A 15195-nucleotide genomic window follows, 5' to 3' on the forward strand; every position below is an offset into this window, starting at 1 on the left:
AGGGATGTCCCCTGGTCTGGCTCCCGCTTCTCGGATGAGGACACCGAGACCACACCCTTTAAATGCCTCTGTCTCTCCCTTCTAGAACCTTCCCAGAAAGCGACAACTCAGCCCAGAATGGGCTAGTTTGAGCCGCTGGAAATCTCAGCTGGGATCCTGGCGTCTGGGGAAGGGCCGGGCTCTAAAAATAAACCACTCGCCTGAGCCTGGGAGCAGCCGGCGGGCGCCTGGTGAGAGAAAGCTGACGCCTGGCGCTCCTGGCAGATGACAGTGGGCCTGGCCCGGCCGGATTGTCCTCGTCAGGCAGCTGGCCCTCAGCACAGGCTGGTGGCAGGTGGCAGCCAGGAATATTCGACCCCGGCTCCTGGAGGCACCCACCACCACCCGCGCCACGCACAGGACACATATGCCCCAACCTGGGACGTGCGCCACAGAGCAAGGCTGGAGCTGCCCCCCTGGAAGGGGCTGGGGGCAGACGCCGGGGACGCCTGGAGGGACCGTCCGTGTGCCGGATAGCGACAAGCCTCAGCACAGGTAAGGGGATGTCTCCCCAGGCCCCAGAGGACTGAGCTGTGGGCCTGGGGGTGGGAGGGGGCTCTGGGGGCTTGGTGTCCGCCCTCAACTCCTGGGATCCAGGCCGGTGGGGGGCACTGCCACGTCCCTCCCTGCTCCGCACCCCCAGCCTGGTGGGGAAAATCCTGCCCTTTCCAGCTCCGCATGCTCTCAGCCAGCACAGAAATATCAGGGTCCTGGTGGCTTAATTAGAAGCCGGCTGCAGGTTAACGCGTCTGCAGGAGCCAAGGTGAAGTTTGGAGGCAGGCGCCCTGCAGGGTTGCAAGTTTGCAGGGAGTCTGGAGCCTTCTAGGGAGAACCATCATCTCCCCCTTCAGCCCCACAGTGGGTGGGGGGCAAGGACAGAGGGCCGTGGTCCCGCCGGACGGATGGGAGGCAGCCGCCAGCCTGGTCGGAAGCACTGTTTGGGCAGAGATCTCTTGGAAGGTGGGGAGACACGCCAGAGACACCCGTTTCTCTGGGCAGGTTTTGAGATCCCTGATTCTGCATTGTATTTCAGGGTTCACAGGGAGAAACCTTTCAGTAAAAGGCGGGGCTGCTTTGGGCACTGAGCTGGGCCTGACGGGGCCGAGGTGAAGCATGGGCCCCCGTCCGGGATCTCGGAACCTTTGGCCCCCGCGTTCAGACAGGCTGTCAAATCTGACTTTCTGCGCCTAATCCCTGGGGCAGGTGTTCACCTAAGGGCAAGGTGATAGGTGTGCATCCTGCCTCCTCCCGCGTCCAGGATGAGGAAGGCGGGGAGAGGGGCTGGGGGCTGAGGCTGGCCGCCTTTCCCACGTCGTTCAGCAGGGCAGGTGCTGGGAGAGGGGACCGGACCGACCCTATGAGGGCCGCCCAGGCCTCTCCTGGGCACCCGGCAGGGTGTCACTTAGGACGTGGGATTAATCAGGATGGTTTCTCTCCAGCCTCCAGACAGGCTCGGCTGGAGCGGGGGGCTGTGGTACGTGGCTCCAGGCACGAGGTTGCAGGAAGGAGGGCGGGGCTGGCGCCGGAGGGAGGCGCTCGTGTGGTCCGTGGACAGATGCTGAGTGGCGCCTGGGCTCAGGCTGGACACATCCTTCTTGCGAAAACGCAAGGAGACTTCACGCCGGGCCTCCGTGCCCCCCCTTCGCCCTGCTTGCTACCTGCTTGGTCCCTCAGAGTCACCTCCAGGAGCTGGCGCCCTTCGACCTTCTCCCACGATCTCCCAGAGCCCTGCTCCGGGGCTGCTGCCTGCTCACCTGCCCAGTAAACCCATCCCACCACCCCCTGCTTCTGTGCGACTTCCTATTCTCCTGTGTTGCCTGCGTCACCAAGACCAGCAACTGGGTCTTGTCAGCATCAGGCTGAAACCTCCACTCAGGCTTGCTCCTGATGCTACTGCTCCCCGACTGCGCGGGTCTTGGTGAAACACCTGGTCCCTAAGCCTCAGTCTTCCCACCAGGCAAATGGGGGGAGGCTGCCTTGTTGTGGGGCCGTAGAGGTTGGCAGAGCTTCTGGGTGGGAAGCGAGACATCTTGCACGGAGAGTAAAGGCTTCTATACCAGGATGGCCTCTTCTGCTTTAGATGAGTGCCCTGGGGGCCAGGATTTGTCAGCACAGAGCCTGGCACACAGTGGGTGTGCAACAGTGCATGTCAGTTTCACACACACACACACACACACACGAGGGCACGGCCACTCTGACTTGACATTCACACCAACCCGTGTGGCTGGGACCACGAGGACAACACTGCTGAGATATCCTCTCGCCCCTCCATGGCCTGGTGCTGCCCCCGCCCCACGGGGTCCCCGCCCACACGGCAAGCTGAGGGGTTTGGGTCCAGGGCACTCGGGTCACCTTCCAGAGGGGTGGGTGGAGCCCCGGGAACATGCGAGGCCCAAGTCATGGTCAGAGGCAGCGGTTTAGGAGCAGGACTCCTCCTTAAGCCGGTTTCGGTCCCGGCTAACTCAGCTCCTGTCTTACGTGTGCGAGTGGACACCCCGCCTCTGCCTCCAGCGCCTCTGAAGCGGGCCTGTCCCCAAGAGCCGCCTCTGACCTGCACGGCCTTTGTGATGCCCGGGAGGCTGGGGGTGCCGGAGGTGGCGGCCGTCTGTGGACCCATGACGAGGTCACAGGAGCATTGTAGCAAAGGCCTGAAACCGAACATGTCCCTGCCTTAGCGACAGTGACCCTGCGTGCCAGTGACCAAATGTCAGGCCAAGGCCACATGCTTGACAAGCTCTCTTACACATTCAGCCATCGGCGCTATTGCAAAGGGTACGATTTTGTTAAGGGAGGCAGCTCGGCAAACAGTGCGACTGCATGTGGACTTTAACACGGAGAGGGAGGCAGAGGGGCTGCTGGAACCCGCCGTGCCTGCTGGCCACACTGACCGGCCTGCTGCAGACACCAGAGCTCAGCTCACACGTCCGGAGGCTGTGCTCTTGACTGGTGCCTACCCCTGTCCACACACCACCCCCCAGCTTCTAGTCTGAGGGTAAAATCCGCCCTAGGGGTGCCCTGCTGGGCTTAGCTCTTGTCACTTTATCCAGACTGATACTGGCAGGCAGGGTGGCATCTTTCCCGTGGTTTTCCCCGCTTTGGAGGCAGGCATATCTCCACTGTACTGGTCAGCTCTTGCTGCAATGGTGCTGTGTAACAAACAACCCCCAAATCTCTGTGCCTTGCAGCAACCAAACGTGCTTTTCCTGCTGCGGGTCTGGGGTTTGGCTGACCTTGGTTGGGCCTGGCCGGGCTGGGCTGGGTTCAGGGGTGCTTGACTCCAGGCCGTGATCCGTCTGGGGTCTGCTCTGTGTTGTCCGTCTGAGGCTCCGTCTCCTCTGGGTTGCGGCTGAAGAGCAAGAGGCCAAACCAGCTCAGCTCGTGAATGGCCTTGCTGCTGCCTGAGGGGGCCCAGGGAGAGGAATGGAGCAGAGACGGGGAACACGGATGTGTCACCGCGGGGAGGGGGCTCCATCAGGGGGTTTCAGTAGGAGGAGGAGGGGGCAGAGGGCATCTGGAAGGGGGCCCTGCCTGGGCAGAAAGCAGGAGGCAGAGACTGGCTGGCTGGGCTGCCATTTGCTGAGCAAGCCGTGGGCCCTCCCGGGGGCCTGGACGTGGCAGCGGGCACAGCTCCGGGGCCCCTTTCAAAGGCAGTTCTGCTGCAGCTCCTGCCTGAGAACTGCCTTAAGCTCCTCTGGCACCCGCTCTGAATTAAGCAGTAAACTGGGAACCTCTGATCTCATTACTTCAATTATAATTGTCCCCGCTCTTTAATCCGCCACTGTGGCAGAGCCTGGGGACATGGAAGCTCCTGAGGGGCACCCAGCTGGCCGCCAAGAGGATGGTGGCTGAAAGGTCACTCACAAATACTCCAGTTCCCATTAATTTGCAAAATAAAGAATACACAGTCCCAAAGCCCTTAAGCTACGGAGGTATTTAAATACCAGCCGTTGGCAAACACAGAGGGAAGAGGAGTTATTTTTCCCGGTTAAATACTCTCGGATCTCCCCAGATTTCAAGACACCCTCACCCTCCACCCCCCAGGCAGGGAGGGCACTCAAGGTAACAGATCTGAGAGCAGAGGCCTCTGTCCTGGATGTTCTTCCATTCCCTCCCCCCACCCCGCACCCCACACCCCGCACAGCCCTGGACCCTTCCAGGTGGAGACAGCAAGGCCTAGAGTGAAGCGGCTCCAGTGGTGTGGCTGTGTGCCCCTGGGCACACCCCGGAGCCTCTGGGAGCCCCTGTTTATCCATCCGCAAATGGGCTGATGAGTTAAAAGACAAAACTGACACAGTCCCATCATGGGGGGTTTTGTTTGGTGGCATTTGGAGTCGAGAGAGTCGGAGGGGCATCTGCTGCTGATGGGAGGGGCCTCCAGCTTGGCAGGTGGCAAAAGGCCCTGGGGAAGCGTGAGGTGCGGGTCCCAGTTCTATCGTCGCTTTCAAGGACGTGATTTCACTCAGAAATGAGGGTCCTGGAGTTCCCGTTGTGGTTCAGCAGGTTAAGAACCCAACGTAGTGTCTGTGAGGACATGGGTTCGGTCCCTGGCCTCACTCAGTGGGTTAAGGAGCTGGCGTGGCTGTGGCTGTGGTGTAGGTCGGCAGCTGCAGCTCCGATTGGACCCCTAGTCTGGGAACCTCCATGTGCCGCGGGTGTGGCCCTAAAAAGGAAAAAAGAAAAGGGGGGGTGATGACCCCTGCTTGGGTCAGTGGTCCAGGAGGGCGGGGAGAGGGTGTGCAAATGCTGGGAGGGGTGGCAGCCTGTGCACCCGGAAGGGGGACAGGGAGAGGGAGCCACGGAGGGTCCCAGAGGGAAACAGAGACAGGAGGTTGATCAATCCTCACCTGTGGCTGAGACTCTGGAGGGGAACAGGCCCAGCGACCACGGGAGAGAGAGGCCCACCTGCTGCCCCTGCAGGAGGGAACAGCGGGGGGGGGCCTGGGAGGGCCTTGTTTCCCCCCCCCAGGACGGAGGAAGACCCCCCTCCCCCGCAAGGGAGCCCCAAGCTAGTTCAAGCTCAGAATCAGGAAAGGAAAGATGGGAGCCCATGTGTTAACAAATGAATGATTGGGAAAAAAAAAAAAAAAATGATTGAACCTCTAAGCGGGGTCCTGTGGAAGCCAGTTTAGGAAGAGCATGAATTAAGCTGTCAGTCGGTCACCACCCAGAGCTGACAGCTGGGGTCCTTTCCTCAAGCCTCCCTCTTATCCTGCTTCAGAAGGGGCCGTGGTTGAGCGCCCACTAAGGAGCCAGCGGGTCTGGGTGCAAGGCCAGCCCTGCCACCTGTGGGTCTCGAGTGCTTCGCTGCCCCGGGCCTCGGGTCCCCGCCTGCACATGGGGCTGGTTGGCAGAACCATCCGAGTTAATTTGCTCGAAGCGCCTCGTGCAGCGCCAGGCCCTTGGGGCTCTCCAGGAAGGGCCGGCTGTCCTCCCAGGCACACCTCTTAAAGGACCTCTTCTGATCCTGGGCGACCTTGGCCGGGATCCGAGGCGAACTTGGCCGGGATCCGCAGCAACCTGATGGGGGGACTGCAGCCTTGTAACTTGGAGTTTTCTTTGGAGGGTTTTCCCCTGAACTGCTTTTCTGGGGCTGCCTCTGATAGCAGGAGATGGAAGGGGCTGTGGGAGGGGGCCCTGGCCTCCAGACCCTCCCCCTCATGGTTGGGGGGTTGAGGGACACAGATGACAGCCCCTCTGCTGGGCCTGCACCCCTAGAAACCCACCTGGACCTGGAGGCAGTTAGTCTTGCGCTCCCTCAGTCCCAGGGGCGGAGCGGAGGCTCAGGGTCTGCTTCCCCCACCCCCCTTCCTCCCAGGAACAACCTTGAACCTGCCCTGGGCAGGCTCCCACCGAGCAGCCCAGAAACACCAGCCCGCCGGGGCCACACCAGATCTCCCCGGGGCCCCCTGGCCCCCCACCCCCGTGGGTCTCTCCTGTCTCTCTCTCCACCTGGCTTTCCTTCTCTCCAGACCCTCTGCCTCCCTCCCTCTTTTCCTCCCTCCTTCTCTCCCCACCTGGAGTGGCCCTGAAATGAAGCTGAAGTGTCCTCTTTAGCAATTTAAATGCATTAAATGTTTTTCCAGCACAAGTGGGATACTTTCTCTTTCTTTCTCCAAAATAGACAACAAAAGCCACCAAAAAGAAATAATTGGTTCTTTCCTCCTGCTGCCCTCCCTCCGGGGCCCCCCGGGGGCCTGTCATCATGCGAACTAATCCCATCAGCTTGGCAGGAGGCGCTTCATGCCTGGAACCTGCACATCTGGGTCCCCGAGGCCTCCGCTGGGACCAGGCAGCCTCGACCCCTCCTGAGCTGCCTCCTCCAGGTGGGCTCCTTTGCGATCTTGAAGCTCCACGTGGTGGTCCTGCCGGTGGGGAGGGAGAGGGAAGAGCCGCCTCTGCTGAGCCCACCGCCTCGTCCTTACCTCTGCAGCCCTGCACGGGGGTGTGTCCTAGTCATTCTCTAGGTGGGACAGTGGGCTCTGAGGGGCTAGGGACACAGCCAAAGCCACCTGCAGTGTGTAGCAAAGCCAAGGCTTGAACCTCTGTTGCAGAGAAGAATCAGAAGCAGAGTGACGGATCCTAACTTAGGTGTCTCCTCCACCAGGTGTGGCCCGGGCTGGGTGCCGGCTTCCAGAATGTTCCATTTGGCCAACCCCACCTTGCAGGTGAGGCCCAGAAGGGGGAAGAGCCTTGCCAGGTCACTCAGCGGGTAGCAGGCCCAGAGCAGAGCTTGCATAAGGAGTTGCCCAAACGTATCTGCTGAGTGCCCAGGGTGGCCCAGACCCAGGTGAACCCAGAGCCGCGGGCCATGTGCCATAGGGACAGACAGAACTTTCAGAGCCCAGTCCCCCCGATGTGCTTGGTGGACTGGAGGGGGCTCAGAGGCATGAGGCCTTGCAGGCCTTGGATGCGGGCAGACGCAAGTATGGACCCATATCTGAGCCCACCCTCCACCCTCTGACCACCGTGGCCTTGGCCAAGCTCTGTCCTGAGCTATACAGTGGGATGGTGACCCCACCGCTGGCACAGAGGCAGCCGCACTGCTCATCCCTTGGGGACATCAGTTGGAGTGGCAGGCCCTGGGGACACATAGTCCCCCAGGCACCAGGCACCCCAGGCCTGTTCCCACGCCATGGTCTTCAAGGTCTTTGCACGTGCTGTTCCCTCTACCCGGAAAATTCTGCCCTCCTGTCCCTTCTTTGTCTGCCCCTAAATGCCACTCCGCCATCCCCTGCCACCACGAGTCTGATACCTGGCCCTCAGCTGGGCTCTTGCCTCACTTCTTGCTGTTCCCTTTGCTCCGAGGACACCTGTCCTCTTGGCAAGTGTCTCCTCCTGATTCAAACACCTCCTCTTCCATGAAGCCGTCCTGACCTCCTCCTTCTCCCCCCACCCCTTGGACTGTGTAGACGTCCAGGAAGACACTCGTGACTGCGGCCCCATGGCGGACATGTGTCTTTCTCTGCCAAGGGAAGGGACTCCTTGAGGGTGGGGACAGTGGCTGATGGAGCCTGGCACAGGGAGCATCCTCACCCTGACACAGCGGTGCTACCTGACATGGGAGACTTCTCCCAGCCAAGGAGAATGCTGTCTTTCTCCACCCTCCTGCTCCGTCTCGCCAGTCCCTAGTGAGGGGACAGGGGAACCAGCTGTTTCCTGGTTGACCACTGGGCAATGCCGGTGCTTTCCTGTGGGGTAGAGAATTCTGACTGTGGGCAGGGGGGAGAGAAAACTGTCAAACAGGCTGAGGCAGGAGGCAAAAGAGTGATAAGCTGGGAGCGAGAGTGGAAGGAGAGATAGAAGAGTTCCAAGAGCAGAGAGAAAAAGGAGCTGGGGGACTGGACCACATGGGGCCATGGAATTCTTTAGGGTTACCTTAGGCTATTGGTAAAACCCAGGAGTTCCACTGCCCAGATGCGCCTCAGCCTGCCCTGCACCGAATGTGTCTGCCTGGACCAGCGGGCGGTGGGTGTTATCACACGTGTCCCTTTTGGGGTTAATAACGCACTGCCCTCTAGTCCAGGCCAATGGACGACTACAAAGTCGAACCCTCCCCGCTTCCTGGCCGGGAGCACAGACGCTAGAAACCTCTTCCTGCCTCTGCCAGAGCGCCGCTGCCTGCATCTCACAGTGCGCACGTTGGGGTTTGCGTCTCGGCGCCAGACTGTCCTCTAAATGCACCTCCCAAGCTGTGTGATCACCCCAAGATCAGTCCCTTGAAAGGACGCCCTGCTCCTCTAAGGCTCCCACACCCACCTGCCAATTAGCTTCGGCGGAGGTCTGCCGAGAAAGCGGATCAGACGTGATGAAAGGCTGGAGGACAATGAGGGCTCATTGTGCCTCCTCGCTAGGGCTGTTCTGCTCCCGAGAAGAGCGGGTATGTCATCTGGCTGCTTCGCTGGAAGCCTTCTGCACTTTTAAGACGAGCTTTTCCTGGGACCTGCCATCCGGAATGAAGGAAAAGGGTGGGCAGAACTGCTGGGGTTGGGGGGCAGCCACACAGGCACCAGCTCCGTCATCAATCGATTCACAGCCCCCTGCTCAGCGTGGGGTGGGGGGTGGCAGGGAGATGCACAGGCTTTGCAGCCTGACTCCGTCAAGCTTATAGCCCCACCTAACATCTGGGTGACCTTGGGCAAGTGACTCCAGCAGTCAGAGCTTCAAGCGGCCTCATCTGCCACGCAAGGCTCAGAATGCCAATACGGTGGGGGGCAGATGACCCAGTAAGAGGAGGGGGCAGCAGAAGGGCCTGGGGCCTAGCAGAGGCTCAGGGAACGGTGGCAGCTGTGCGTAGGGGCCACACTCTAGCCAGGTGGGATCAGCTGGCCCGACCAGGAGTGAGTCCCGGATGTAACTCTTGCTCTTGATATAAGCTCGTGAGCTGGGGTCGGTCCCTTGACGTCTGAAAAGCAGAACTGTTGGTGCCGTGCAGGGCTAGTGCGTGTGCAGGGTCTCAGGAGATGATATGGGCAAAGATGGGTTGCAAATTGTAAAGTGAGCTGCAAATGTCCCAGACAGTTGCTGGCAATGATCTGTGTGGTCCAGGGTGGCACCGGCGGTAAGATATGCTTTGTGCTGGTGTCTGATTGCTCCATGGGCTCTCCCGGAGGCACGGCCCGTGGCGAGGAGGCGGCACTGTGCCCATGGATGATCTGGGCTGTGTGATCTTGCATGAGGTGCTCACCCTCTCTGTGCCTCAGCTGCAACACAGTAAAGCTGTCACATTTGACTTAATGGCAGTACAGAGCCTTGCCCTTAGCGAGTGCCTGACAGGTGTGCTCTAACGGCCATCATTCCAGGACATCAGGCATCTCCTCCTGGGTGCCTTGGGTCTCCATTGCCCAGTTTAAGATTCAGAGCCCCTCCAGCCCAGTCCCCGCACTTCCGTCAATGTCTTTGTTCTGAAAAGCACCTGTCATCATACACCGTCCAGCTGATTAGCCGAGCATGACCTGCAGCAGCCCCTTCAGAGACAGCCCAACCCCTTCCCGGTCCCTCCTGCTTCCGCAGCCCTCCCGCTGGGAGCCAAGCCCGCCTTGCTTCTAAGGTGGAAGAGGAAGAAATTTTCCTCTGCCTTTTTATGTTTTTTCTGGCTGGTCTAAGATTTAAATTGATGGGAGACAGATTAGCAGGAGAAAATCGAACAAAGCTTCAATAACGTGTACCCAGAGGGGAGCCAAGAAAAGCAGCTCCCCTCAAAGGTCGCCACCCTCACCTTAAATGCCATCTCCAGCTGTGGATTCTGGGGGTAGTGCTTCGGGGCATCAAAGAGGAGGGAGCAAGCTACGTGGACAGAGGAAAGCAAGGGTGGGAAAAACGAGAGCTGGTGTGCCTTGCAGAGACAACCGGCCGCAGAGCGGACTCTGAGGTCTGGTCCTGCCTGGGCTCCCGTCACACTGGCCCCTGTTCTCGCAGCTGTCTCTGTGGGGCTCTATTTCGGGCACAGGCCCTTTATCTCGGTGCTTTTGGCAGCTAAGACGTAAAAAGAAAGACTTCCTTGAGTCTTCTGGTTTTAAAAAACAATCAGCCGAAATTCATCCTGATGCCAAAGGGACACATTTGAGGATAGAAATTTTGCTCCCTACCTTTCCAAGTCTCCAAACCCCCCGACAGAGGGCACAAGCTGGTTGCGGTCCCCAGATCTAGGACTTGGCATGACCTGGCCCCGTGGTCATTGCGTCAACCTGAGTCCCAGGGGCCAGCTGGACCCCCAAGGGATAGGTTCCGGAGACCCCACTCTCCCCGCTGCCCACCACCTAACCGCGAGCTGCAGTTATGCCAAGGACCTGCCAGCGTGGGATTCCTTCTGGGCCCCCCATCCCTCCGCACCCCCTGCCACCCATTTAAATCTATATCCCTGAGCATACATATCAGCCTCTGCCAGCTGCAGTCACACGAGGCCATAGGCTGGTCCCTGTGCCATCAGACACCTCTCTGCTTTGTCCAGGCTGTCCCCTCCCCCCCGGAACACCTCTCCCCTTGGCACCTGTTAGCATCTCCCTCCTTTCTCAAGGGCAGCCGTAGGAACGGACCTTCCAGTGGGACCAGCGGGACCCCCAGCGCTTTCTTCACCTTCTCGGTTAATGCTTCTGCCCTGTCCTCAGACTGTGGTCCCCCCAAGGCAGGGCTGGGAGCTCAGCCCCTCCCTGGTTCAGCACGGCCACAGGGCCTGGCCAGATGTCCATGGAGAACAGAACACCGCAAGAAGGGACAACTATCACACAGGATGAACTGGAGGCCAAGGAACAGCCTTGCCGAGGAAGTGAGGTTTAAGCTGAGACAGGGGAAGGCAGGGAACAGTATCCCAGGCAGAGGGAACAGCAGGTGCAGAGACCTGGGCGGGGGATGGGGGGTGGGGAGGGGGTGGCCTCAGCTCACTGGCCTTGACCAGGAGTCTCCAATAGGTGGGGCTTGATCGCCGTGGGAAGCAGGTCTCCTGTGTCACATAGTTGCAGGGACAGAGATACAGAGCAACTCGCGGAAGGTCCCACAGCAGAGGCAGAGGAGGCACAGATGCAGGCTGGGGCCATCCTGTGCTATTTCTACCCCAAAGCACGGCCTGCATGGTATTTGCATGTGGAGCTGGCAAATGGTCCAGCAGGGGGCCTGGCCCTTCTTGGGAGGGTGCAGGTGTCTGCAGGTGCCAGGCTGGCCTTGGTGCAGCGCCTGCGGGGCCGTCCCAGGAAATGGAGCACTCAGCATCCATTACTCCCCGCCCTGCTGGCGCCGCTTTGCTGCAGTGAACACTTTGGAACTGAGTATTTCCTCAAAGAGCAGCCGGCAGCCCCAGAGAAGCCGGGAGGCTCAATTTCTGCCTCACTCCGCGGAGCCGCGTTTCTGCAGTCAGAAGCCTTCCGGGATCTGATGATTTTTTAATGCGTTTATAGTCGAATTGAATTTCAGGCTCTGGGGGAGCTCCTGGGAGCGCCGGTCCAGGACCAGAGAACCTTGTTGCAAGAGCAGGGCTCTCACCTCTGCCTTCGCCTACTGCCAGTGCAGCCTGAGAACAGTCCCCCACGGTTTAGGGAACTTCAGGGGACAGAATCCCATCCCCTGCAAGAGTTGGTCATGGAGGACCAGCAGTTGGGCTCCCTGTTTTCAAATCCCAGCCCTGCTGTTTACCAGCCCTCCAACTCCAGGGGAACTAATTCACCCCTCTGAGCCTCAGCCTTCTCATCTGCAAAATGGGCTAAATGATGCAGGTTTTTGTTGGTGAGGAGTGGGTGAAGTAAGCCACGGGCGCTGCTCAGCACGGGGCAGGCATGGCATCCAGGGAGCATCCAGAAGCATCAGCTGCTGTGATGTTGTTCTAAGTTACACAAGTAATATGGGAACTCGCCCGCCATCCAGTGGCCCACAGGCCGAGGATAAGCTCCAGCCCCGGGGCCTCTCCCGCCTACCCCACTTCCTCCAGGGCCTCACGCCTGCTTCCTCGGTGAACCACACGCATGCCTCTTCCCGGCAGCCCTCCGTCTTTGCACCTGCTGTTCCCTCTGCTCCTTCCCCCTTGGTGGTCCCTCCTCCCCCACCCCAGGGCCAGCACCCCGTCTCCTCAGCCTCAGTGCCACCTCTCAGGGCCTCCCTGACCCCCCTGCCCCATTCTCAGCTTCTCTGAGCTGCACCCACCATGACCCCCGGCTCCGCCTCTCACATGACGTCAGCAGGCTTCTCGGGAAGCAGGGCCAGTCTCCGGCAACCCCCCCCTTAATTAAAAAAGTTGCATATGCGCATGATTATGTATCATGCACATGCAAATCTTATGGAAACGGGTACAAGGCAGAATAAAAGCCGCCTCCGCGCCCATTCCCCCAGCACAGACCCTCTCCCGTGAGCCGACGGCTGTGCTCCGCTTCCCTTTATAACTTTAAATAATACACTTCCACCTCTTTCTCATCGACTTCGCCCGCTCTGTGTGGCTCCGGCTCCGCAAGGCTGCCTCCTTCGCCCACGCTCCCACTCTGAGCCTCTCCACCTCTGATGGGTATTTGCTTCTCAGCCTCGGCTCCCCTGACTCCGTGATTTGCAGTGTAGACCTCTGTGCTATCCTGGCCCCGCCACGGCCTCCGGACTCAGGCCTCCTCTGCCTGTGTCCTCCCATCAAGCCAGCACCCTGGGGGAGCTTGTCGGCCAGGACTCTCCCTTCCTAAAAACTTCCGACACACACCGACCGCACCTACGGTCAAGCCCAGACTCTGCCAGGGCTTCCAGAGCCACACAGCTTGGCCCTGGGGGCGCTCGCCCTCCGTGGCCCCCTCCCTCCCTTCTGCAGACCCCCAGCCCAGCCTCACTGGCTCTCTCCCAATTCCTCGAGCCTGGCCCTGCACCTGTTCCTCTGCCGGCTCCTTCTTGCCACACTTCTAGTTTTATAACCCACCCCCAGGGGGACCTGCCTGTCCTTCAGGGAGGGGGGGTCCCCACTGGACACTCTCCACCCAACGGCCCTGGGCAGTTCTTGGTTGTCCTGGTGTTTCTCTCCTGTGTTGCTGGGCTTCCTGTCTGACCCCTCCCCTCCCCCCACCCGCCAAGGGAGGACGACCTTGGCCGCCACCCCAGCACATCTGGCCCTCGCCGGCAGCGTGAGCTGAACCAAGGAGCAAAAATGTCAACCTCAGGTTCTCGAGTTGCCAAGTTGCGGGCTCCTGCGGGCCTTGAGGGGTGAACCACCCCCTCCTCTCTGCACCCCCCACCCCGCCGCCTCCCCCCCACCATGAGGGCTGCTCCGCTGGCGCTGGTGGGGAGAAGATAGAACAAACAAGAGCCATTCATCTCTGCTTTGTCAACGGACCAGGTTTAGAGCCGGGGATGAATAACCAGGGCTTATGAAGTGACGCTACCAGATGCTGTTCCCCAGGAGCCAGGAGGTGTGATGGCGCCTGCGGACTGGGGGGTGGGAGCCCCACTCTAGAAAACATGGCCCCTGGCAGGGAGAGCCTGGCTTCGGGTCTCGGCTGCTCCCAGGCCCTTGGCCGCCCAGCCCCTGTCCACGCCGCCTGCTCACCTCGACCCACGTGTGCAGAGAGCCTGGGCGCAGGTGCGTGCAGGAGCACCCAGGGCGTGGGGTGAGCCAGCTGCCTTCCTCCTCTTCGGCACCCGTCTCTGGTTTGCCTTCGTCCTGTGGACGGTCCAGCTTGTGCAGAGCCCCGTCCAAAACCTCCTCCTTGCAAACTCTCATGGTCCCGCTTTTCGCTTTTCTGACTGATCGGGGCGGGGGGCTTGCCTCCTTCCTCCTCTGAGACTGATTTCTGCCCGAGTGAGCCTGCAGGTCCCTCTCCTTGCTGCCACGCTGAGCTTCGCCGGGGGTGGGGGTTTTGCCATCATTAGTCCTGCTGCACACGTACCAGCCCGTTTGATGGGTAAGCGCGGGAAACACGCCTCCCGTCATCCTTTTCTCGACCCTCGACCACTTCCTCTTTGTCCCCGTGCTCCCAGGAGCTGCTCCCAGATACTGGTGGATCTCGGGTTCAGACGTCCACATCCCCGGGCCCCTCCACTCACTCCTGCCTCTTTTTGTCTCCCCGGCTGGAGGTCCTTCCAGAACCCTTCCATTAACCCAGCTGGCGGACCCTTGCTGGTAAAGTCAGCGAACTTGAGTGTTTTGAAAACCCACCCACCCTCTCCGGCCTTCCTTCCTGCTCATTACTCAGCATCACTCAGGACCTGCGTGGGGACTGCCCCAGGGTTGGGGGGGGGGTCAAAGATCCTGGTCACCAGCAGCTCTGGTTAACAAGAGACCAGCTCCAGCATTTGCTCACACCCAACCTGGGCTTCTCCAGGCTCCTCCAGGGAGACCCACACTCCTCTCACCTCTGGCCGAGGTTTCGATTCCTCCAGCCCACAAGGGAGCCAGCCGGTGGTCCTAAAACCAAAACACCTTTGACTCAAACCCAGCCTACACCAAAATTGGGACTTGAACCCACAGGGTTTTTTTTTTTTTTTAATTTATTTTTTATTTTTTTACAGCTGCACCTGCACATGGAGGTTCTCAGGCTAGGGGTGCAATTGGAGCTGCAGCTGCCAGCCTACACCACAGCCACAGCCACAGCCACACGGGATTCAAGCCTCATCAGCAACCTACACCACAGGTCACGGCAACACCGGATCTTTAACTCACTGAGCAAGGCCAGGGATCGAACCCGGGTCTTCATGGATACTAGTCAGGTTCTTAACCTCATGAGCCACAGCAGGAACTCCCCACGGTTTTTTAATTAGAATCCCTCACCTGGTGTCTGGACTTAACTGAGGCTCAGGTTCTTTGTGTCTCAGGGCAGAAGGAATTCAGCAAGGGACAAAGTGATAGGCAAGAAATCGACTTATTAAGATAGGAGGCTTGTGAGGGATACCAGCAGGCAGGCGAGGAGGCTCTGCCCTGGGAATCAGGTGGGGCTACATTCTTATAATCCAAGGAAAGTGGGGAGGGGGAAAGCCACCTCCTTCCTCTACCTTCAGGTCGAGGGCAGGCTGACACCATTAGCCCCTCCTTCGTATCGGCTAAGAGAGAATTTGACCCTATGAGGTCGAACAAGGGCTGTCCTGGTGCTTAGTCGATCAGCAGAAGGGCGGTGACCCAGGCTAAAATGTGTTGAACCCCCTCCGCTTACCGTATAAGGAGAGTCTCCTCCTCTGCAAGGTCATCTTTCCCTTAAACGCCTCTCCTTG

The 15195-nt window shown here is 59.7% G+C and overlaps 1 protein-coding gene across 2 annotated transcripts in view; it reads left to right on the forward strand.

The window, feature by feature from the left end:
* The first annotated feature begins 395 nt into the window (after positions 1-395).
* Positions 396-15195, forward strand: part of SHISAL1 (shisa like 1) — a 143914-nt gene continuing 129114 nt past the window's right edge. For both annotated transcript variants that reach the window (XM_085024980.1, XM_085024979.1), the window contains exon 1: positions 396-534. The gene's annotated coding sequence lies outside the window, so the exon portion shown is untranslated. The remainder of the gene's footprint in view (positions 535-15195) is intronic.

The sequence above is a fragment of the Sus scrofa genome, chromosome 5 (genome assembly GCF_054392235.1).
Source record: "Sus scrofa isolate SSC_HxYL_T2T_F1_AM1 chromosome 5, Sscrofa_HxYL_maternal_Yorkshire_Landrace_v2.0, whole genome shotgun sequence".
Taxonomy (NCBI): domain Eukaryota; kingdom Metazoa; phylum Chordata; class Mammalia; order Artiodactyla; family Suidae; genus Sus; species Sus scrofa.